The sequence below is a fragment of the Scyliorhinus canicula genome, chromosome 23 (assembly GCF_902713615.1).
Source record: "Scyliorhinus canicula chromosome 23, sScyCan1.1, whole genome shotgun sequence".
Classification (NCBI taxonomy): Eukaryota; Metazoa; Chordata; class Chondrichthyes; order Carcharhiniformes; family Scyliorhinidae; genus Scyliorhinus; species Scyliorhinus canicula.
The window spans coordinates 9,676,204-9,699,183 of record NC_052168.1 but is presented as its reverse complement, the minus strand read 5'-3'; the positions used below and the strand labels follow the sequence as shown (position 1 = coordinate 9,699,183).

General features: G+C 47.7%; 1 protein-coding gene and 1 long non-coding RNA gene across 3 annotated transcripts in view; both read left to right on the top strand.

Annotated features, from left to right (window-relative positions):
• The first annotated feature begins 8,139 nt into the window (after positions 1-8,139).
• On the top strand, positions 8,140-11,114 carry LOC119956550. Its single transcript, XR_005458647.1, has 3 exons — positions 8,140-8,617; positions 9,751-9,791; positions 10,995-11,114. It is a non-coding gene; the product is annotated as an uncharacterized LOC119956550 (long non-coding RNA).
• An 11,376-nt stretch (positions 11,115-22,490) lies between these two features.
• The window catches only part of LOC119956512 (oxysterols receptor LXR-beta-like), a 47,178-nt gene continuing 46,688 nt past the window's right edge, over positions 22,491-22,980 (top strand). For both annotated transcript variants that reach the window (XM_038783796.1, XM_038783795.1), the window contains exon 1: positions 22,491-22,636. The gene's annotated coding sequence lies outside the window, so the exon portion shown is untranslated. The remainder of the gene's footprint in view (positions 22,637-22,980) is intronic.

The window sequence follows — 22,980 nt, the reverse complement described above, 5'->3', positions numbered from 1 at the left end:
TGGGATTTTCCATGTATCCACCACAAAAGGAAGAGGTGGCCCGCCATTGGCTGGTGGCGGGGTCTTTTGACCTGTCGAGACTGTGGTAATTATATGCACAGAACATTTTGTTGCTTAACTAGAAAGATGATTTATTAACAAACACGGGGAAAGATAACTAACAAACTATAGTACAGACGATGGCTACAAAATGAATTCAGTGAATTCTCCTGGAGTTACTCTAAGTGCGACTGTTCTCCTGTACGACTTACTACCAAGGGGCGGGTGTCTCGAGTCACATGATAGCTCTCTATCGCCACCAGCTGGTTGGAGGTCGCATCGCTAACCATATACAGAACTGTACACAGGCATATCACCACATGGTCCACTGTTGTGAATGGGGTTTCCCATTGAATGCGGGAAGATCCCGCTATTGTGAACGGCCAGAAAGTTCCACCCAACGGATGGGGTTTTCTGCCCCCCCCCAAACCCCTCCTGATGTGCTTTCTAGCGCTAGAGGTGGCTCTCCATTAGACGCTGATGTGATCAGCCGGTCCCGCAGACGTCTCCAGTGTCTTGCGTGGCATGCCCGTCCTGCGGCAGGGGAACCCATCGCAGGGTGCGGGGGGGGGGGGGGGGGGGGGGGGGGGGGGATTCACCTTCCGCGAGAGCGCAAGACCAGCCGTGGTCATGATAAATGGTGGAGTGGGCTCGAGGGGCCGAATGGCCTCCGCCTGGTGGGAAGGGCTGGGGAGTCCAGTCCAGCGAAAGACACTTAAAAAAGAGATCCACTCGAACCTCAGAGATAATTCTAGTCTGTTTTTAATAATCATCAAGAGATTGGGTGGGGTCGATCTAATTATAAGCCAGGGGAAGCTCTGCAAACATATAATTATAGTGGCAAAACTAAAATTAAGCCACAGAAGTGCCACGTGTGGAAGTGTTTCTCATTGATACTGCTGAACATAATATGAGCTTCCCCTTTAAGACAACTTTTTTTTTGATGATTTGCTCCACCTGTGCATGCAGGTAGATTCCATTCATTCTCTTCATCTTCTCTGTAACTGATTAAATGGACAGTGTGCTTTGTTCAAATGCCATATGTGTGTGCCTCAACAGTGAGTGTTGGCAGGCTCTTTGACTGTCACAGCCAGAACGCATTCTTGCATCCTCCAGTGCCTGCACAAGCGCGCCTCTCACCGAGGGCACCAGATAGTGATCAGGAGTGAGGCTCCTGGCTGACTTTACCCTCCCAAAACAGGGAGGAGCTGAGGCCAGCTGCAGGTGCCCTGTAACTTCATTGAAGCCTACTCGTGACAATAAGCGATTTTCATTTCATTTCATTTTTCATTTTCAATAGCCCACAGACTGGGGATCAGGCCTTGGATTTTGCTGGTCCCTCTGGCTCAAATCCTTATGAAATGAAAATCGCTTAGTGTCACGAGTAGGCTTCAATTAAATTACTGTAAAAGCCCCTAGTCGCCACATTCCGGCGCCTGTTCGGGGAGGCTGGTACGGGAATTGAACCGTGCTGCTGGCCTGCCTTGGTCTGCTTTCAAAGCCAGCGATTTAGCCCAGTGTGCTAAACCAGCCCCTGATGACTATCTGGCAGAGTTGGGTTCCTGTCTCCTCTGGGGGCAGAAACTTTCAATAGTAATTTTCATTTCAGCAATGGGACACCATGAATAGATAAAACTACCTACAGGCCCTTCTTAATATCCTGAAAGTCCCAGGTTTAATTTTAACCTCACTCTGTTTTGTCGAAACTCAGGAACTCTTGGAAAGATGTTGCCGTAATGGTAATGTCAATTGAGCGAGTAATGCTGAGGCCCAGGCTAATGCTCTGGGCAACAAGGGTTCAAATCCCACCATAGCTCCTGTTGAGATTGAATTTCAATTAATAAAAATCTGAAATTATAAAAATATGGTGACCATGAAACTATTATAAATTGTCATAAAAACCCATTTGGTTCTTTAGAATCCCTACAGTGCAGAAGGAGACCATTCAGCCCATCGGGTCACCGCCAGCCCTCTGAAAGATCACTCAACCTAGGCCCACTCCCCCGCCCTATCCCCATAACCCCACCTAAACCTGCACATCTTTGTATACTAAGGAACAGTTTAGCGTGGCCAATCCACCTAACCTCCACATCTTTGGACTGTGGGAGGGGACCAGAGCACTTGGAGGAAACACGCACACACGGGGAGAACGTGCAAACTCCACACAGTCACTCAAGGCCAGAATCGAATGCGGTTCCCTGGCGCTCCGAAGCAGCAGTGCTAGTCACTATGCGGCCCCTGTTCTTTAAGGAAGGAAATCTGCCATCCTTACCCGGTCTGGCCTATATGTGACCCCAGGCACACAGCAATGTGCCCTTCTGAAATGGCCGAGCAAGCCACTCAGTTCTCAGGCAATTAGGGATGGACAACAAATGCCAAGCTTTCCGGCAACGCTCACATCCCATGCAATAATTTTTTTAAGTTGCAGTAAACTACCCGGTGGGCAGCATTGTCACTTTTGAGTTAGATGACTGTTGGTTCAAGACCCACTCCAGTTGATACTCAGGCCCTGGGAAGGGAGGGGGAGAGAGGGTGGGTGCAGACGGTCCCAAACATCAGGGATTGGGATGGGGATTTAGGTGACCTTGTTACTCTAAGTGGAGTTTCTTGTTGACCCCAGCCCAAGCAGTCAGGGGCAGAGCTTCAGAACCGAAAGATTAACTTTAAAAGAAAATCAGAATCTTCAGGCTGAATTCCGATTTTTATAAAGCTGATCTTTTGTGTCAGTTCCACCGAGTTGCTGATCTTTCATGTCAATTTCACAAACCCAATTATTTTTATTCCAATTAAGGGGCAATTTAGCGTGGCCAATCCACCTAACCTATACATCTTTGGGTCGTGGGGGTGAAACCCACGCAGACACGGGGAGAATGTGCATACTCCACACGGACAGTGACCCAGGGCTGGGATTCGAACCCGGGTCCTCAGCGCCATAGCCCCAGTGCTATCTACTGCGCCACGTGCCACCCTGTTCCATGATAATTTCACTGAGTTGCTTATCTTTCATGTCAGTTTCATTGAGTTGCTGATCTTTTATGTCAATAGCACTGAGTTGCTGATCTTTCATGTCAATTTCACTGAGTTGCTTGCTGCTGGTGCTTCTGACCTTCGGGTAGCTTTTGTGCTCCCGACGTACTGTTAAAAAGCCGCCAGAAAACCACGAGGCTGCCCAAGGTTCGAGAGCAGCAGCCGCACAGCAACTGATAGAGTTCTTGAGAAACGGTAAGTGAAATCTCTCAATTTGAGTCAATTGGATGCTGGTGGAAAGTGGGGCATTGGGGATGGTCAAGGGAGGTTGAGGTATTGCAGCGGGCTGCAGGTTGGGAGTTCATGGAGGGGGTTAGGTTGGGGAGTGCAAGGTGTTGGTGTTAGGTTGGGTGTGGGTGTAGTTTGGGGTCTCTTGGAGGGGTGAGAAGAGAGTTTGGGGATGTTAGAGAGTGGCGGGATGTTGGAAGGGTGGGGTGGCAGGGGTGACATGAGGGGAATGTTGGGGGAGAATGTGCAAACACCACATGGACAGTGATTTCTTTGTTGCCAATTTCTTAATATCAGTTCATTGCTCTGTGATTAACCAGTTCACTCTGCTTACTCTGTTCAGATGTAAGGAAAGAAAGACAAAACCTATATTTTACAGCACCTTTACAATGTCCAAAATCGTTTCACAGCCAATTAAATACTTTTGCGTTGTAGTCACCGGTGTAATGTAGGCAACATTATCAAATGGCAGAGTGGGTTCGAGGGGCCGAATGGCTTACTCCAGCTTCTTGGATTGGATTGGATTTGTTTATTGTCACGTGTACCGAGGTACAGTGAAAAGTATTTTTCTGCAAGCAACTCAACAGATCATTCAGTACATGGAAGAAAAGGGAATTAAACAAAATTCAAGAAAATACTAGAAAATACATGAGAATAAATAATAGGGCAACACAAGATATACAATGTAACTACATAAGCATTGGCATCGGTTGAAGCATACAGGGTGTAGTGTTAATGAGGTCAGTCCATAAGAGGGTCATTTAGGAGTCTGGTGACAGTGGGGAAGAAGCTGTTTTTGAGTCTGTTCGTGCATGTTCTCAGACTTCTGTATCTCCTGCCTGGTGGAAGAAGTTGGAAAAGTGAGTAAGCCGGGTGGGAGGGATCCTTGATTATGCTGCCCGCTTTCCCCCGGCAGCGGGAGGTGTAGATGGAGTCCATGGATGGGAGGCAGGTTCGTGTGATGGACTGGGCGGTATTCACGACTCTCTGAAGTTCCTTGCGGTCCTGGGCCGAGCAGTTGCCATACCAGGCTGTGCTGCAGCCCGATAGGATGCTTTCTATAGTGCATCTGTAAAAGTTGGTAAGGGTTAATGTGGACATGCCAAATTTCCTTAGTTTCCTGAGGAAGTATAGGCGCTGTTGTGCTTTCTTGGTATGTCTGTCATTCTGGATGGACGAGATGAGCCTGAGTTGGGTTAGATGGCCTTTGTCACCTGTAATTATCTTGGAATTATGGCCGGAGTTCTGTTTATTTTGTTTCTGATGGAAATTCACTGCGGGCCGGTTTTGTGGGCTGAAATTGGCGGGTCAGGAGTACGTAATGAGCTCATAGTGAATCATACGATCCTGCAAATGATTCTTAAGAGTCTTTTCCATTGACTTCAATCTTGTCCTTTTGTCTACTTACCTATTTTCAAACTCCAGTGCTTTTCTTCGAGATTTCTGAGGTATTTAAATCTTGTGATAAATTTGAGTTACACAGTGGATATTGTAGTGATATATGGGTGGCACGGTGACACAGTGGTTAGCACTGTTGCTTCACAACGCCAGGGTCCCAGGTTCGATTCCCGGCTTGGGTCACTGTCTGTGCGGAGTCTGCATGTTCTACCCGTGTCTGCGTGGGTTTCCTCCGGGTGTTCCGGTTTCCTCCCACAAGTCCCCAAAGACGCACTTGTTAGGTGAATTGGACATTCTGAATTCTCCCTCCGTGTACCCGAACAGGCGCCGGAGTGTGGCAACTCGGGAATTTTCACAGTAACTTCATTGCAGTGTTAATTAAGCCTACTTGTGACAATAAAGATTATTATATAATAGTGAGAAACAGCAGTCAGCAGAATCTTCAGACGTGCTGATCAAGAAAACACAGATACAATTGTGAACCGTTCAGCCTTTGTCCTCTGGCCTCTTAAAAATTGCGTCTCGACACCCGAGGACTCTGATGCTTCTCTCTGACAATAAAGACTGACATTGTTTCATCATTCCACTTTGATCCTGAGGAGTCACTTGATCTTACCTGCCTGTGAGCTAAATTAGAATCCAATTACACGCCTTGTGTGAAATAATTATATTGAGTCTGGGCGCCAGTCCTGAGGGAGGAGGTGAAGGTATTGGAGAGAGTGGAGTGGAGATTTGCACAAACGACTTCAGGGATTAACAACTGCAGCTATGAGGATTGACCAGAGAGGTTGAGTCTGTTGTCCTCGGAGAAAGGAATGCCAAGGAGAGACTTGATGGAGGCACTCAAAATCCTGAGGGGTGTGGACAGGGTAATTAGTTGAGAAACTGTTCCCACTCAAGAAGTGCAGCAAGTACTAGAGGGCAGAGATTCAGAATACAGGGCAAAAGGAGATGAAGTGATGCGCGAAAAATATTTTCATTCGGAGGGAGTTGGAGTCTGGAACAAACTTCCTGAGAGCGTGAGGGGAGGCAGGTTTGATTGGGGTATTCGAAAAGGAATTGGATTGCTATGTGAAAAGAATGTGCAAGGTTACAGCTAAGTGGGATTAGGTAGAATGTTCTTTCAGAGACCCGATGCATATTCGATGGGGCCAAATGGCTTACTTTGTGCATTATACAGAATCTGTGATAATATCATGCAACCAGGCAGGAGAAAATCTTCTAATTCTTTTTCAGAATGGAAGAGTTCTTGACTAGTTTATCTGGTTTCCAGGGATTGGATCTTTTTCCCAAATATTGATTTTAATTAATAATCTTTATTGTCACAAGTAGGCTGACATTAACACTGCAATGAAGTTACTGTGAAAAGCCCCTCGTCGCCACATTCTGGGGCCTGTTCGAGTACATGGAGGGAGAATTCAGAATGTCCAATTCACCTAACCTGCGCGTCTTTAGAGGAAACCGGAGCACCCAGAGGAAACCCACGCAGGCATGGGGAGAACGTGCAGACTCCACACAGTGACCCGAGCCGAAAATCAAACCTGATACCCTGGCACTGTGAAGCCACTGTGCTAACCACTGTGCTACTGTGCCGCCCTTCTTGCTGTCAACCATGTTCATATGGTGCAACGTGCAGAACATGTTCATGAGGTCTGAGGCAATCATCAAAATTATTGTAATCAAAAGAGTAAAAAAGGGCACAGCTGGAACAGTTGGGGGAATCATAAGGAGTTTGTATCTCTGCTGAGTTGTATGAGGAACAAACTTGTTGAAGGTAAAAGATAAGCTTTATTATTCCGCCACCATATAATATTATTGATCTTAACATCAGGCTGCACATTTTATTGGATGATATTTGTAACCAGTTGTCAACAATGGGCTTCGTACGTCATCATTTTATTCAGACCTTTCTGTGATTGGTGAATTGATTGCCTCACAGCGCCAGGGATCCGGGTTCCCAATTCCATATTCCCAATTCTATAGGACTGTCTGTGTGGAGTTTACACATTCTGCCCTCCGTTTCCTCCGGGTTCTCCGGTTTCCACCCACGGTCCAAAGATGTGCTGGTTAGGTGGGGTTCCGGGGGTAGGGTGGGGGCGCGGGCCTAGGTAGGGTGCTTTTTCAGAGCATCGGTGCAGACTCGATGGGCGCCTTCCGTACTGTGGGGATTCTATGAAGGGCCGAGTGGCCTCCTCCTGCTCCTATCTTCGATGTATCTATAATCCAACCCGTTTCTCCCTCTCCTCAGCTCTGAAGAAGAGTTACACGGGCTCGGGACATTAACTCTGCTTTTCCTCCCCCTGCAGATGCTGCCTTGCCAGCTGAGTTTTTCTCGCAAATCCGTTTCTAAGTGGCAGATAGGGGCTGGTTTAGCACACTGGGCTAAACCGCTGGCTTTGAAAGCAGACCAAGGCAGGCCAGCAACACGGTTCAATTCCCGTACCAGCCTCCCCGAACAGGCGTCCGAATGTGGCGACTAGGGGCTTTTCACAGTAACTTCATTTGAAGCCTACTTGTGACAATAAGCAAATTTCATTAATTCTTTCCTTTTTATGGTTGAAGGAGGGATATGTGGGTGCATTCCTGCCACCTGGAATCAAAGCTGAGCAGGATGTTATTCTGAGCTTGTCACTTTAAGTGTCAGAATCAGTGGCATCCTCATGCTCAAGGGCCTTCTGTGCTCTGTGGGCATCGCAGGGGTTGGACTGCCTTATTGACCCCGATTTGTGCACTTTGATTTGACGGGTTTGGTTAAGTTTTTGTTTCCCTTCTCGTTTTGCTTTTGGGCTGTGTACTCCACCCGTTATTTGGGAGCATCTCCCTTTTGTTTTATCCATCAGTTACTTCGTGTTCTTTTGCTTAGTTGACACACCGAGAATGACGCCAGTGTAAGTGGCGGATGCCCGGTATCTCCTGCCACGTGTAGATGAAATGAAAATCGCTTATTGTCACGGGTAGCTTCAATGAAGTTACTGTGAAAAGCCCCTAGTTGCCACATTCCAGCGCCTGTTCAGGGAGGCTGTTACGGGAATCGAACCGTGCTGCTGGCCTGCTTTCAAAGCCAGCGATTTAGCCCTGTGCTAAACAGCCCCTGATAAACGTAGCAGGTCATCATTCACAAAAAACAAAACACAAAAAAGAAAACGTTTTTTTTTCTTTTTTCTGCCTTATTCAATTACAGTAGTTGGGCCCTATGAAAGGTCCTCAAGCTCAAGGCTTGGGTGGCTATTCAAATGCCTTGGAACTATTCTAATCTTTCGATGGGGGAGGGGGGCAGTTCAGCAAATTCTGGACGATCAGCATTTTTAAAAATATATATCTTAGAGCAATAAATCCCACAAAACCCCACGTGAATGGCGCAGGCGTATTTTCAAATTGCCTAACGAGCAGGACCTGGAGGCTTGGGGTATAAAAGGGCTGCGGGAAGAGCGGTCTGCCTCTTGTGCGCCTGGGAGGTGGTGAGGATGGAGATGTGGGAAATAGAGGGAGGGTTTAGGGGGAAGTCCGGAGGCTGCAGCGAGGTCTGGGGATTGGGAATCCTCTCCCCGGGGGAAGCCGCTCCACACACGTGGCAGCTGAAATGGCAACAATGGGGCGGCGGTGTCGCAACGTTCCATTTTCGAAAGTGACCCCTTAAAGGCACCGCTCGCTCCGGGATGGTAACTTAAAATTTAAGTGAATTGGTCGCCCCCCCCCCCCCCCCCCCCCCGCCCCTCTAATAAGGGTGGTGGTGGGAGAGCTGAGGATGACTGAGAACCATCTCCTGTGTATAGAGACAGCGAAACGTGGTCGGGAGCAAGGGACCACATTGTGAGGGTTCTCCTTTTAAGAGATGGGTGGGTCCGAAACACCTTTTTGTTTGGGAGGGGAAGTTGGCCGCGAAGTGTTTGAATCTTCTGGAACATCAGCTTTATCCGTAAGGGGGGTAAGTGTCTCCCGTCACCCGCGAGAAATGTATCGGTGCATAAACTGGTCCCCTTAATAATAGTAATGATCATCTTGAATGGTGCTGCGGGCTGAATGGCCTCCTGCTCTTGTTTCCTATGTTTCTATGAACACCTTTGGGAAGGTTTTTTTTTGTGGGGGGGAAGGGAGGAGGGCGCAGTTTAGCCTCCCAGCGTGGTTCTCACTATGATGCTAGCACTGGGCTCCGATACACTTTGTGAGGGATACAAGTGCCACTCGGTGACTTGACACTCCGGGTGCCTGAGTGAGGACCCTGCTTGGAGGCTTGAGATTATAAACGTGAACGAAGTAGAAAGAGTCGAGAGTTTTAAGTTTTTAGGTGTACAGGTTAATATTGTTGGGAGTAGCCCCTGGTGGCATGATCTCAAGTTGGGGGTGTGAATCCTACACTTAAACAGGGTGCTGTTCTACCACTCTAGCTGTTAGTGTTTTTACAGCCTGGAAAGGGGCCCTTTGGCCATTTTGTTTTGTAATACCATTCAAAATCTGCGGGGGACAGTTATACAGCTCTTGGTACAGAGGCTTCTAGATTTCCACTGACATTTTTATGTGGGGAAAGTGCTTCCTGATTTTACCCTGTTCCCATCTGAGCAAAAGTTTCTTCCTATCAAATTATTTAACATTTCCAATGCCTCAAGATCACGGGTATAGGGTGGATACGTGGGTTTGAGTAGGGTGATCTGCTCAGGTATTCAGGGTTGAAGTCAAGATCACGTAACACGTCCACCATTTAATCAAAGCAAATTACTGTGGATGCTGAAATCTGAAACCAAAAAGAAAATGCTGGAAAATCTCAGCCGGTCTGGCAGCATCTGTAGGGAGAGAAAAGAGCTAACGTTTTGAGTCCTGATGACCCTTTGTCCACCATTTAACTGCTTATTAGCACAAAACGGGGCAGCTCTTGGAACTGTTGACCGTTCACTGATTTGGAAGCCTTGTTTTGAATTAATACATTTAAATGGGGGTGGATTACAATGCTGGTTGCATGGTATTTACTCATTTCCAGGTGGTTTGCCACATATAATGTGCTCTATGTGTAATATGTTTAAGATTCTAAATACAACTTCTGATTGAATTTATCTGCTTATCCAGGTTGGAAAAACACATCTTGGGGTCTGTGGCAATCACTAACTGTAAGTGTTTAGTTTTTTTTTGTTTTAACATTTGCCTGCTTTCTCATGTCCCCAGCACTGATGCTGTGGGCCAAATGGCCTCTTTCTGAGATGCCCACATTGCATGTGGTTGGTCAAACAGAAAACTGGGACTGACCTGTGGAGAACATGCCCCTGTCTACATCAATGTGAATGAAGTAGAAAGAGTCGAGTGTTTTAGGTGTACAGGTCTTGGTGTCCCCCCCCCCCCCCCCCATGCCAACACTATATAGTTAAGAAAGCCCACCAACGACTACTTTCTTAGAAGACTGAGGAAATTTGGCATGTCAGCTATGACCCTCACCAACTTGTATAGATGCACAACTTGTACAGATGCACCATAGAAAGCATTCTTTCTGGTTGTATCACAGCTTGGTATGGATCCTGCTCTATCCAAGACCGCAGGAAACTACAAAAGGTTGTGAATGTAGTCCAGTCCATCATGTAAACCAGCCTCCCATCCATTGACTCTATCTATAATTCCTGCTGCCTCAGAAAGGCAGCCAGCATAATTAAGGATCCCACGCACCCTGGACATTACACTCTTCCACCTTCCGTTAGGAAAAATATCCCAAAGTTTGAGGTTGCGCACCAACCGACTCGAGAACAGCTTCTTCCCTACCGCCATCAGACTTTTGAACAGACCTACCTCGTATTAAGTTGATCTTTTCTCTACACCTAGCTATAACTAACATTATATTCTGCAGTCTCTCCTTCCTCATGTACGCTATGCATTGTTTGTACAGCATGCAAGAAACAATCCTTTTCACTATATGAATACATGTGACAATAATAAATCAAATCAAATGACGAGAACTAGTCCATCAAGGCTGCTTCACGCTCTTGTTGGCTGTTTGGATTGATTAATAAAACCATTAAGTAGTCTGACATTGTCACCATGAACACTTGAGTATTGATACATCACTGCCCTGGCTTTTTGAGGAGTCTCCACAACTTTTACCAATGATGATAGCACTGGGCTATGAGTGTCACTGATTCAGAAAGTGCACCTGCTGAACTGACATATCAGCAGAACTGAGGAAAAGTTTGGGAGGCTGCTCGTGGGGTTGTGACTGGGACCCGTGCAGATTTGTTACTGTGAAATCTGCAGTCCATTTTACAGTGGCTGGATTGTGTTAAATGTGATTTACTGACTGCTAACAAGACTTTTAATTTTTGCACTAGGTGTGACTTCAACCCTGAATACCTGAGCAGAGCCTGTTCTCCCAGACGGAAGTGGATCGACCCTACCTGGATGTGCACCGACCCTACCTGGATGTGCACCGCTTTGGGGGGGGGGGGGGGGGGGGGGGGAGAAAGTTGCATAAGGTCTTAAATTTAAGTTTTCTTTTTGAGGCCTCTACACTGACACTTGCTGCATGTATTGTAATGACATGTGGAGTTGAAGAATCCAGGCTACATACCAACCAACAGTGGTTTATAAGAGTTGCCCAGGGCAGCATGGTATGCAGTGGTTAGCACTGCTGCCTCATGGCACTTGAGGCCCCAGGTTCGATCTGGGCTCTGGGTCACTGTCCGTGTGGAGTTTGCACATTCTCCCCATGTCCGTGTGGGTTTTGCCCCTGCATCCCAAAGATGTGCAGGGTAGGTGAATTGGCCACGCTAAATTGCCCCTTAATTGGAAAAAATTAATTGAGTACTCTTAATTATTATTTTTTTAAAATTTAGAGTTGCCCCATGGGCTGCTTAGTCCTGTACAACGGAGGTGAGCTCCATGAATTGGACAGAGGTGATTCCTGTCATTTTAAAATTGACCTGGTTCAAGCTAAGCATTGTGTAAATTGTAGGTGTCGCCCTCCCAGACCGTTGACCTGTTTCTGAGACTCCCGTGTAGCTCTGACTACCAGATATCTGTGAATCTCACCAGTTTGGGATACATGTAAAGTGCTGTCTGATTAAAGTAACTTTTAAAAAAAATTTAAGTGTTGTGTCTCTTTATTGGTAAGCCGTATTCGCTGAGTTGTGATTGACAATAACACTGAGCAGTGACTTACCTAATGAAGGAGCTATGCTCTGAAAGCTAGTGATTCAAAACAAACCTGTTGGACTTTAACCTGGTGTTGTACGACTGGCTGTGCCCACCCCAGTCTAATGCCGCCATCTCCACATCACCGAGCAGGCCAACTGCAGCAGACAAACTGATGGTTAATGTCTGGAAACCAGGAAGAGTGACCATGCAGCCGTTTGGCAGGCAGTGACTGGTACAGCTGTTGGGTGTATTCCCCAACTCTCTCCATTTGGGAGTGTAGGAGGTGACATGGGCAGCTGTTCTATTCCTGGTCAAATCCTATGCCAGTGGAATGTTGCATTCTGCACAGTGGGCACTGACTGCCAATAAAATCAACTAGTATTTCAGCTAACCACCACTGAATCAGTGCGAATGGCATAGGCAGTAGCATCTCCTGGGGGAGTGGTGAGCAATGCTGCCTCACGGCACTGGGTCACTCCCTGTGGTTTGCACATTCTGCGTGGGTGGTGACCCCACAACACAAGATGTGCAGGGTAGGTGGATTAGCCACACTTGAGGGGGAGGGGGGGAAGATTTAAAAAATGTGTCTCCTGAGAAAGGACAGTTAACAAGTCTGAAGCGTCTGACCTTTCATTGGAATGGGGGCAAAAGTTCAAAATCAGTTTGTGCAAGTAAAAAAAGGAAGGTGAGGGGTATAACAAAAATGAATGACTGAGCCTCCCCTGCTCTGCAATTTGTCTGATCTGATTGGGGTGTGCTTTTCAGTCTGCCTCCCCATAACCTGTGACTTGCTTGTGGATCAAAAATGTTTAACTCTGCCTTGAATGTATTTAATGTTCAGCCCTTCTGGGGAAGCAAATTCCACACTTAACCTGGAGAGAGGAAAATCTGCTCAACCTCTTCCATGATTCACCTGAGGAAGGAGCAGTGCTCCGAAAGCTTGTGTTTGAAACAAACCTGTTGGACTTTAACCTGGTGTTGTAAGACTTCTTACTGTGCTCACCCCAGTCCAACGCCGGCATCTCCCCATCATGTCTTCCATGTAAGACTGGCCGCTTCACGCCAGGAATCAGTCGAGCGAATCTCTGGGCTGCTGCAAGGATTTCCTAGAATCCTCACAGTGCAGGAGGCCACTCGGCCTGTCAAGTCTGCACCGCCCCTCTGAAAGAGTACTCCACCCTAGGCCTTCACCCTGGTCCTCTAGAAACAAATGATCTGTAGAAAGGCACAGTTAGAAGTCTTACAACACCAGGTTAGTCATCGGGTGAAGGGGTGGCATGTGGCGCAGTGGTTGGGACTGCCGCTGAGGACCTGGTTTTGAATCCTGGCCCTTGGCCACTTTCCATGTGGAGTTTGCACATTCTCCTCGCGGGTTTCACCCCCACAACCGAAAGATGTGCAGGGTAGGTGGATTAGCCATGCTAAATTGCCCCTTAATTGGAAAAAAAATAATTGGGTAAAAAAAAAATTATTTTTTAAAAAGGCATCACAATGATGAAGGAGCAGTGCTCCGAAAGCTAGTGGACTTTAACCTGGTGTTGTAAGACGTCTTGCTGTGCCCACCCCAGTCCAATGCTGGCATCTCCACATGTGCAACTTTAGACACTAAGGGGCAATTTAGTGTGGCCAATCCACCTCACCTGCACATCTTTGGAGTGTGGGAGGAAACCCACGTAGAACGTGCAGTCACCCAAGGCTGGAATTGAACCAAGTCCCTGGAACTTTGTGACAGCAGAGTTACCACTGCCAGTGCGATGCCTTGGGTGACCGAATACAAAGCCAGGGAAACAAGAGATCGACCAAACCAGGGAAATAATGTTTTTGTTGGGGGGTGGGGTGATACAAAATTGTTGAACTCCAATGTTGAGCCCAGAAGGCCATAACCTGTCCAGTCAAAAGATGAGGTGCTATTCCTCACACTTGGATTGAGCTGCAGTGGGCCAAGGGCAAGGTGGAGAATCAAGATGACAGGTTTCTGGGAGTTTGGGATCACGTCTGCCGACTCAGTAGCAATGTTCTGCAAAGTGCTGCCACTATTTTCCAGATGCATGGAACCAATAGAATTGGATGTAAAATATCAGTGACAAACCAGCTGTGTTTGATGTGAGGGAGGTACAGGGCAGGTTGGCTTTGATCTCACTGGCCCTGTAGAAAGGCACAGCAAGCCATCTTACAACACCAGGTTGAAGTCATCAGGTGATGGAAGGAGCTGCGCTCTGAAAACTGGAAACAAACCTGTCTGACTTAAACTTGGCGTTGAGAGACTTATTGGGACTGCCCACCTCCACGCAACGCCAGCATCTCCACATCATTTGTAGAAAGGTACAGTTGATTTTCATGTAGCTCGTTGCTAGTGCTCGAGTTGCCTTTTCACTGGGGAAGGTGGAGTTTGCACGAGTCCAGGTTTTCTATGATGATTTAGTGGCCTTCCAGGCAGGTAAACCTGCAGATCCACTTTTGGTTTGTTTTGATTTTTCAACAGTTAATGCAACCTCTGCTGCCATCTGTTGCTCAGGGTATGCAAGTGTCTGGAGGTTTCCAGCATCTGTAGCTTTTCGTTTTCGTTTCCTTGCGTACGGCTCAACTGCTTCTCGGCCCTAAGTGGCCTGGCTCGCTGCAGCTATTCAGGAGAATGTACGAGCTTCCCTGTCGGTCATCAGTCAGTGATTGCTAATCGTTCTGTTTGGAAAAGGATAAGGATTGTCTGTGGCTTTGGTCATCCCCAGCCCTTGCTGATAAATGTCTCATTTTACAGCAGCCACTTGGACAACATATTGGAGGGTTGTTTGTGACATTGGAATTAAGAGTTGGTACGTCTGGAGAGAGCGAAAAGGAGACAAATGCAGGAATTTGTTTTCCCCAATTAAGGACCAATTCAGTGTGGCTAGTCCACCTAACCTGCACATCTTTGGGTTGAGGGGGTGAAACCCACACAGACACAGGGAGAATGTGCAAAATCCACACGGACATTGACCAGGAGCCGGGATCAATCCTGGGTTCTTGCCACCGTGAGGCAGTAGTGCTATCCACTGTGCCGCCCACAAATGCAGGGAAAACAGGTTTGGTTTTGGGAGTGTAGGGACGGTTTAGTTCAGGGCAGGATGTTGGATCATGGAGGGCAGGACTGTGGTCAGCACTGCATCTCAACGCCAGGGACCTGGGGCCAATTCCGGACTTGGGTGACTGGGGTTTGTACTTTCTCCCCGTGTCTACGTGGGTTTCCTCCAGGTTCCTTCCCCCCACAGTCCAAAGATATGCAGGTTAGGTGGATTGGTCATGATCAATTGCCCCTTAGTGTCCAAAGATGTGCAGATAGGGCAGTGGAATGTGTCTAGTTGGGTCTTCTTTCAGAGGGTCACTGGATACTCGATGGGCTGAATGGCCTCCTCCTGCACTAGGAATTCTATGGAGTTGATGGGTAGAGACTTTCTCCTGGCTGGAAAACTGGGAGCACCATCTGGAAATAAGGTGTTGACAATTATGACAAATTAGGAGAAATTTTTGAATCTTTGGAATCTCCACCCATGTGGGTGCTTGGTGGTTGAGTATATTCACGGTTGAAATCCATATATTTTTTGACACTTGGGAATAGCGAGCTACGTGAAGTTGGATGCAAATCAGCCATGATATTAAATGGTAGAAGCTAGGTACTGGGCTGGGATTCTCAGTTGCCTGACGCAGGTATTGTAATCTGGCTAACAGAGTCCACAAGCAAGGTATTTTCCTTTCACAGTAGGATAGTATTTAAAGCAGTGCAGACTTGTCAGAGGACAAGGGGGAAACTGACACAAACCAGTTGAAACAGCTTTTTCATTATTCTGTCTTGTACCTCGGCCACCGGTTTACACTCATTCCACATGCAACACATTCATTTTAAGCAGCGTCTATTGATTGCAGAATGGTGATTTTTTTTTTCCTATAAAGAACAAAATTGGATGATGAGTCAATGTACCTTTATGTTGCTGGTGTTGGTTAAGGCAATAATTATAATGAGAATTCCCTTGATTTTTAAATAATGCTATGGCGTCTTTTGTAATCCACATTAGTCAGAGAAGGAGCTTGACGACAAACTTTGACAACTCATTGCAATTGGAGGTGCAAGATTACAGCGAGATAGGAGTCGGGAACAGTATGCTGGAGTGGCTTTCACACCGTTGCATTGTAAAACAGGTCACCGACCTAGTCTCACCTGTCCTTGAATTGCATCGAAGATTCCGGTTCTCAATCTCCTGGCGTTCCTGCCGCTGTGCAATCCGTCTCCAGTCCTTGGCTTTAATCGACTGTGCTGAAATCGACTCAAAGTTGGAGAGATGGGCTGCGCAGTGGTGCAGTGGGTTAGCACTGCGGTCTCACAGCACCGAGTTCGATCCAGGCCCTGGATCACTGCCTGTGTGGGTCTCACCCCCACGACCCAAAGATGTGCAAGGTAGGTGGATTAGCCGCGCTAAATTACCCTCAATTGGAAAAAATAACGAATTGGGTGTTCCAAAATTATTTTTAAAAATACAACTAAAAAAGTTGGAGAGGTGAGCATCCAAACTAGGATAGGGGGAAGGCCGTTTAATCTCTCAAGTGCACCTCATTTAATAATATCATGGCTGATCTGATCAAATTTACATCCCGCATACCCTCAAGAACATTTAACCCTATGGCTTACGAAGTCTATCCACCTCTGCTTTAAAAATATTCAAAGATTCTCTTTGAGGAAGAGAGTTCCAGATACCACCTACTGAGCAATAATTTCACGTCACCTGTTTCAAATGGACGACTCTTTATTTTTAAACAGTGACCCTTAGTTCTGGATTTTCATACAAGACGAAACACCCTCTTCACTCCCATCGTGTCAGTACCCCTCAGGGTCTTGTACGTTTCAATCAAGTCGCCGCTTGCTCTTCTAAACTCCAGTGGATACTAGCCCAGCCTGTCCAACCTATCCTCAGTAAGAGGTCTTACAACACCAGGTTAAAGTCCAACAGGTTTGTTTGTAATCACTAGCTTTCGGAGCGCAGCTCCTTCATCATCCTTTACTCATAACACACCCCGCCCACTCCAGATATTAGCCCGGTAAACCTTCTCCGTACTGCTGCCAATCTATTTCCATTTTTCCTTCAATAAAGCGACCTATATTGCAGACAACACTCCAGACGTGATCTGATGTGCTGAAATTAATTCACACATCATGGTGTTGCTGTACTGATGCGTTATTTATCCACAGTTCTGGGGCTGGTTTAGCACAGTGGGCTAAACAACTGGCTTGTAATGCAGAACAAGGCATCAGCGCGGATTCAATTCCCGTACCGGCCTCCCTGAACAGGCACCGGAATGTGGCGACTAGGGGCTTTTTACAGTAACTTCATTGAAGCCTACTTGTGACAATAAGCGATTATTATTACCTCGTTGCCAACAGGCAACTAACTATTCCAGGGCATATTTGCAGGAGACATCCTCTACCATAACCAGCCGCCCTGTAAACGTGAACCCATACAGCAAGAGTCAATCTGTCCGAGTCTGGCATCTTGGCCGAGCCATTCTGGTACCTGATGCAATGTTTACACGGGCTATTTTCAGCTAAAAATCTTGGTGACAACAATAAATGCAAACTCTGGTTTAGCCTTTGATCGTGGCAGTGACAGGCCAGTTGTGTAGGCTCAGGAGGTCTGGCACTGCCTGTGGGGAGGGAAGCAGAGTTAACATTGAGACCACATGATGAATGCACTGGGTTTGCTGCAATATAGATTTTTGTAAACCAAAGATATTGAAGGATATGGGACAAAGGTGGTTACATTGAGTTAGGTCACAGATGACCCATGACCTAATTGACTGGTGGAACAAGTTTGAGGGCTAAACAGCTTCTTCCTATTTCTATTCTCGTCTCTGCTGCTGGTGAATGTGCAATCTTGTCACTGTCAAAGGAGAGGAAATCAGCGGAGGCCATGTAGAAAGTGCGGGGGGAGGGATCTTAAAGCAATTAGGAGAGCAAAGAGGGGCACGAAAAAGCACTGTTAAGTAAGATTAGGCAGAATCCCAAGATATTCTATAAGTATATTAAGGGGCAATCTGCCTGGAGCCGGACAACACTGGTAGGGTATCAAACGAACACTTCACATCTGTCTTCACTCGAGAGAAGAGGGATGTAATGCCATGTGAGAGTACCTTTAAGAAATAGGTGTTTATAAATGGGTGTGTATATAAATATCTGTAGTGAGAGTACCTTTAAGAAATGGGTGTTTATTACTGCAGTGATGTCAGAGCGTGGGTAGAGCTGGGCTGTCTGTCAGCTTTTTACTTTCGCTTTAGGCTTTGCTGCAGGGTGGGTTTGGTTTCATTTTAGTTTTGGAGAAGCTGCAATCACAGCAGGACGTGTGAGAATCTCTGCAAGCTTATGAATGTCCATTTGTTGATTTCAACGTGGTAACTGTTCTCAGTAGTGAAGTTAAGCCTGATGTATTTCTGTAAAAAGGTGTTTTTACGTCTTATGGATGTTAAAAGGAAAGCTTAAAGGGTTACTTAGTGTTGTAGTCTTTGGGGGTTGTATTTGAATTAATGGTTGCTAAGATGTTCACTATGTTTTAAAAAGGTTAACTTGAGTTCATAGAATAAACATTGTTTTGCTTTAAAAAATGTTTCCATTTCTGCTGTACCACACCTGTAGAGTGGATCGTGTGCTCCCCATACCACAATCTATTAAAAGTTGTGGGTCAGGTGAACTCCATGATACACTTTGGGTTTCTCTAAATCCTGGCCTATAACAGTAAGCTCAGAATTCAGGAGAGGGACTGCAAGGTTCTTGAATAGTTTGACATAGAGAGCGAGGAAGTGTTGGAGGTTTTGGTGGATGTAAAAGTGGTCCGGATGAGTTGTATCCCAGACTGCTGTGGGAGACATTCATTCCTCTGTAGCCACAGGGGAGGTGCCAGAGTTTGGAGGATAGCTAATGTGGTTCCACTTTTCAAGAAGGGTGGTCGAGATAAATCAGGGACTTGCAGGCCAATGAGTCTCACATCAGTGGTAGGGGGATTATTGGAGAAAATAGGAGTGGCAAGGTTTGATCAGGGATGGTCAGCATGGCTTTGACAGAGGGAGGCAATGGGCAACGAATTTCAATGACTTTTTTTGAGGTGAGCAGGTGTGTAGATGAGGGTAGGGCAGTTGATGTAGTTTATATGTATTTCAGCAAAGCCTTTGACAAGGTCCCAAATCAGAGGCTGATCAAAAAGATAAAAGCACATGGGATCCAGGGTAACTTGGCAAGTTGAATCCAAAACTGGGTTACTGATAGGAGACAGAGGGTGGCGGTAGAAGGCCGTTTGTGTGACTGGAGGCCATTGCCCAATGGCATCCCACAGGGATCAGTGCTGGGTCCCTTATTGTTTGTGTGAGGTTAGGCAGCATCTGGGAAGAGAGAGAGAAACCGAGGCAATGTTCAGTGTCCGTCGAAAGGAAAAGCAGATCTTCTTCAAGGTAAACATTGCTGGAAGGGAAGTGACAGTGAATGAAACAATAAAATGAAAACAAAATACTGCGGATGCTGGAGTTATGTATTAAAAATAAAGGGTGGCACTGCTGTCTCACGGCGCCAAGGACCCAGGTTCGATCCCGGCCTCAGGAAATTTTTAAAAAATGTATTAAAAACAAAACATGCTGGAAAATTTAATGTCACTCGAATGGCGCTGGACTCCTTGTTGACTCAATGGGCCGAGAGAATTAAAAATTTGCCAAATAGAAGCTCTTGGAGTTTGGACACGAACCAAGTAGATACCTAGCTGTTCTTTTTTTTTTAAAATTTAGAGTACCCAATTCATTTTTTCCAATTAAGGGGCAATTTAGCCTGGCCAATCCACCTACCCTGCACATTTTTGGGTCGTGGGGGCGAAACCCACGCAAACACGGCGCAAATGTGTAAACTCCACACGGAAAGTGACCCAGAGCAGGGATTGAACCTGGGACCTCGGCGCTGAGAGGCAGCAGTGCTACCCACTGCGCCACCGTGCTGCCCCCTAGCTTTTCTTACTAGGAAGAGGGCAAACTCTAAGGCTATTCACTCTGTGCTCAACTCCAAGGGTAATAGAATTAGTAAGACAGAGGACACCAATGAGGCATTTAATCATAGAATTTACAGAGCAGAAGGAAGCCATTCAGCCCATTGAGTCTGCACCGGCTCTTGGATAGAGCACCCTACTTAAGCCCACACCTCCACCCTATCCCTGTAACCCAACCTTTTGGACACCAAGGGGCAATTTTGCATGGCCAATCCACCTAACCTCCACATCTTTGGACGGTGGGAGGAAAGCCACGTAGACACAGGGAGAAAATGCAAACTCCACACAGAGTCACCCGAGGCCTAGAATTGAACCCGAGACCCTGGAGCTGAGGCAGCAGTGCTAACCACCATGTCACCCTGCTTTATGTAAAGCAGACCAATCTGGGGTTGCATTGACACACATAGAATTTAGTGCAGAAGGAGGCCATTTGTCCCATCGAGTCTGCACCGGCTCTTGGAAAGAGCACCCTACCGAAGCCCACAACACCCAATCCCCATAACCCAGTAACCCCACTCAACCAACACTAAGGGCAATTTTGGACACGAAGGGCAATTTAGCGCGGCCAATCCACCTAAACTACACATCTTTGGACTGTGGGAGGAAACCGGAGTACCTGGAAGAAGCTCACGTAGACACAGGGAGAATGGGCAGACTCCACGCAGACAGTGACCCAGCCGGGAATCGAACCTGGGACTGGAGCTGTGAAGCAATTGTGCTAACCACTATGCTACCATGCTGCCCAATGGAGCATTTATTCTCCGCCCTTAAACTCCCAACAATTTCCAAGGACAAAAGATCGATCCTGAAAGCAGAGAGAAAATGCTGGAAAATCTCAGCAGGTCTGGCAGCATCTGTAGGGAGAGAAATAAGCTAACGTTTTGAGTCCAGGTGACCCTATGTCGATCCTGAATGCTCCCATTTATGAGGAAATGAATAGCTTGCTCATAGATCAGGGGTGGGCAAACTTTTCCGTGCAAGGGCCACATTCAGAAATTCACAATTTTAAAGGGCCGCATAGTATATTAATTAATAGTCCCAGTTGTAACCAATTAGCGTGCGGCATATACCTCAGCGCTTCCCCCGGCGGCATCCTGCCTTTAGCCCTCTTTTCCTCTACTTTTCAAAAATGGCGCTTCACCCGGTTAGGATTCTGGGCGCCTCATATAGAACATACAACATAGAACAGTACAGCACAGAACAGGCCCTTCGGCCCTCGATGTTGTGCCGAGCAATGATCACCCTACTCAAGTCAACGTATTCACCCTATACCAGTAACCCAACAGTCCCCCCCCCCCCCCCAATTAACCTTATTAAAAAAAAAACATTTTTAAAAAAGCAATTTTTTTTTTATGACTTGATCTTGGTGGGCCGCATAAAAACCTTTGGCGGGCCGCAGTTTGCCCACCCCTGTCATAGATCCTTTGATTGTTATGTACCTTTAAAAAAATACCCATTTCCCCCCCCCCCCCAATTAAGGGGCAGTTTAGTGTGGACAATCCACCTAGCCTGCACATCTTTGGGTTGTGGGGATGAGACCCACGCAGACACAGGAGAATGTGCAAACTCCACATGGATAGTGGCCCAGAGCCAGGATTCAAACCCGGGTCCTCGGGTGCTAACAACTGCACCTCCATGCACACTCCTATTCTCCCCGTGTCGGCAAGTTTCCTCCGGGTGCTCTGGATTCCTCCCACGGCCCCAAAGACGTGCCAGTTAAGGAGAGGTTGACCGCGATAAATACGCGAGGTTACGGGGTTGGGCCTGGATAGGGTGCTCTGGATGGGGCTGGTTTAGCACATGGGCTAAATCACTGGCTTTGAAAGCAGACCAAGGCAGGCCAGCAGCACAGTTCAATTCACGTACCGGCCTCCCCAAACAGGCGCCGGAATGTGGCGACTAGGGGCTTTTCACAGTAACTTCATTTGAAGCCTACGTGTGACAATAAGTCATTTCATTTCTTTCAGAAGAGTCAGTGCAGACACAATGGGCTGAGTGGCCTACTCCTCCTTCTGCACAGCCGGGAGTGTCTGGAGTTGGAGAGTCCAGAGCAGCAGCCAATAGACCCACTGGCGCCCCGCACAAAGATGGCGCCCAATGTCGCAACGGGGCAAAGCTGGCCAGACCAGCCCCCTCGGCGGGGAATACAAACAAACGGCTTGGATGGGATATGCCGAATAAACTTTTATTTTGATGAGCCCCGGCAGCTGCGCTCACCTCAACCGTGGAGAGAGGGAGGAAAAAAAAAAATCCAGCAGCGAGGCGATATGGTCCGGCACTGTCTTCCGGCGGATGTGACGTCAGCGCAGCGCACCCCTCCACCGAACTTGATGGCGGCCAGGCGCCCAGTGACGTCGGCGCGGACCAATTGGAGGGACGGGCTGGGCAGCGGCCAATGGGAGGGGCGGACAGGGCGGCTAATGGAAGGGACGGGCTGAGTAGCCAATGGGAGGGACGGGCTGGGCAGCGACCAATAGAAGGGACGGACTGGGCGGTGGCCAATGGGAGGGAGGGCCGGGCGACCAATGGAAGTGGCGGATGGGCGGTCGGCCAATGGGAGGGGCGGCCAATAGGAGTGGCGGATGGGCGGTGGGCGGCCAATGGGAGGGGAGTAGGGGGGCGGGACTGCGTGTGTGGGGGAGGGGAGGGGAGGAAGGCCCAGCGCAGAGTTCGGTTGCGGCCGCGGGTTCCCCTGAAGTTGTCAAAGCTGCTGGAGAGGGGGAGAGGGGGAAAGTTCCAGCCGGCCCGCGAGTCACAGCACAACCCCGGCCACAAATCACCTGCCGCCGGGTCAGGAGGTAATGATCCAACCGGCCCTTAACAGCAATGTTATGTTAAAGGGGGGGGGGGGGGGGGGGGGTTAGATCCTGTTTAAATTGCTGCATTATTGGTGTGGTGGGGATGGGGGGGGGGTGTGTTGATGGTATGGGGGGGGGGGGGGTGTTGATGGTGTGGGGGGGGGTGTTGATGGTGTGGGGGGGGGGGGGGTGTTGATGGTATGGGGGGGGTGTGTTGATGGTGTGGGGGGGGGGTGTGTTGATGGTATGGGGGGGGGTGTGTGTTGATGGTATGGGGGGGTGTGTGTTGATGGTGTGTTGGGGGTGTTGATGGTGTGTTGGGGGTGTTGATGGTGTGTTGGGGG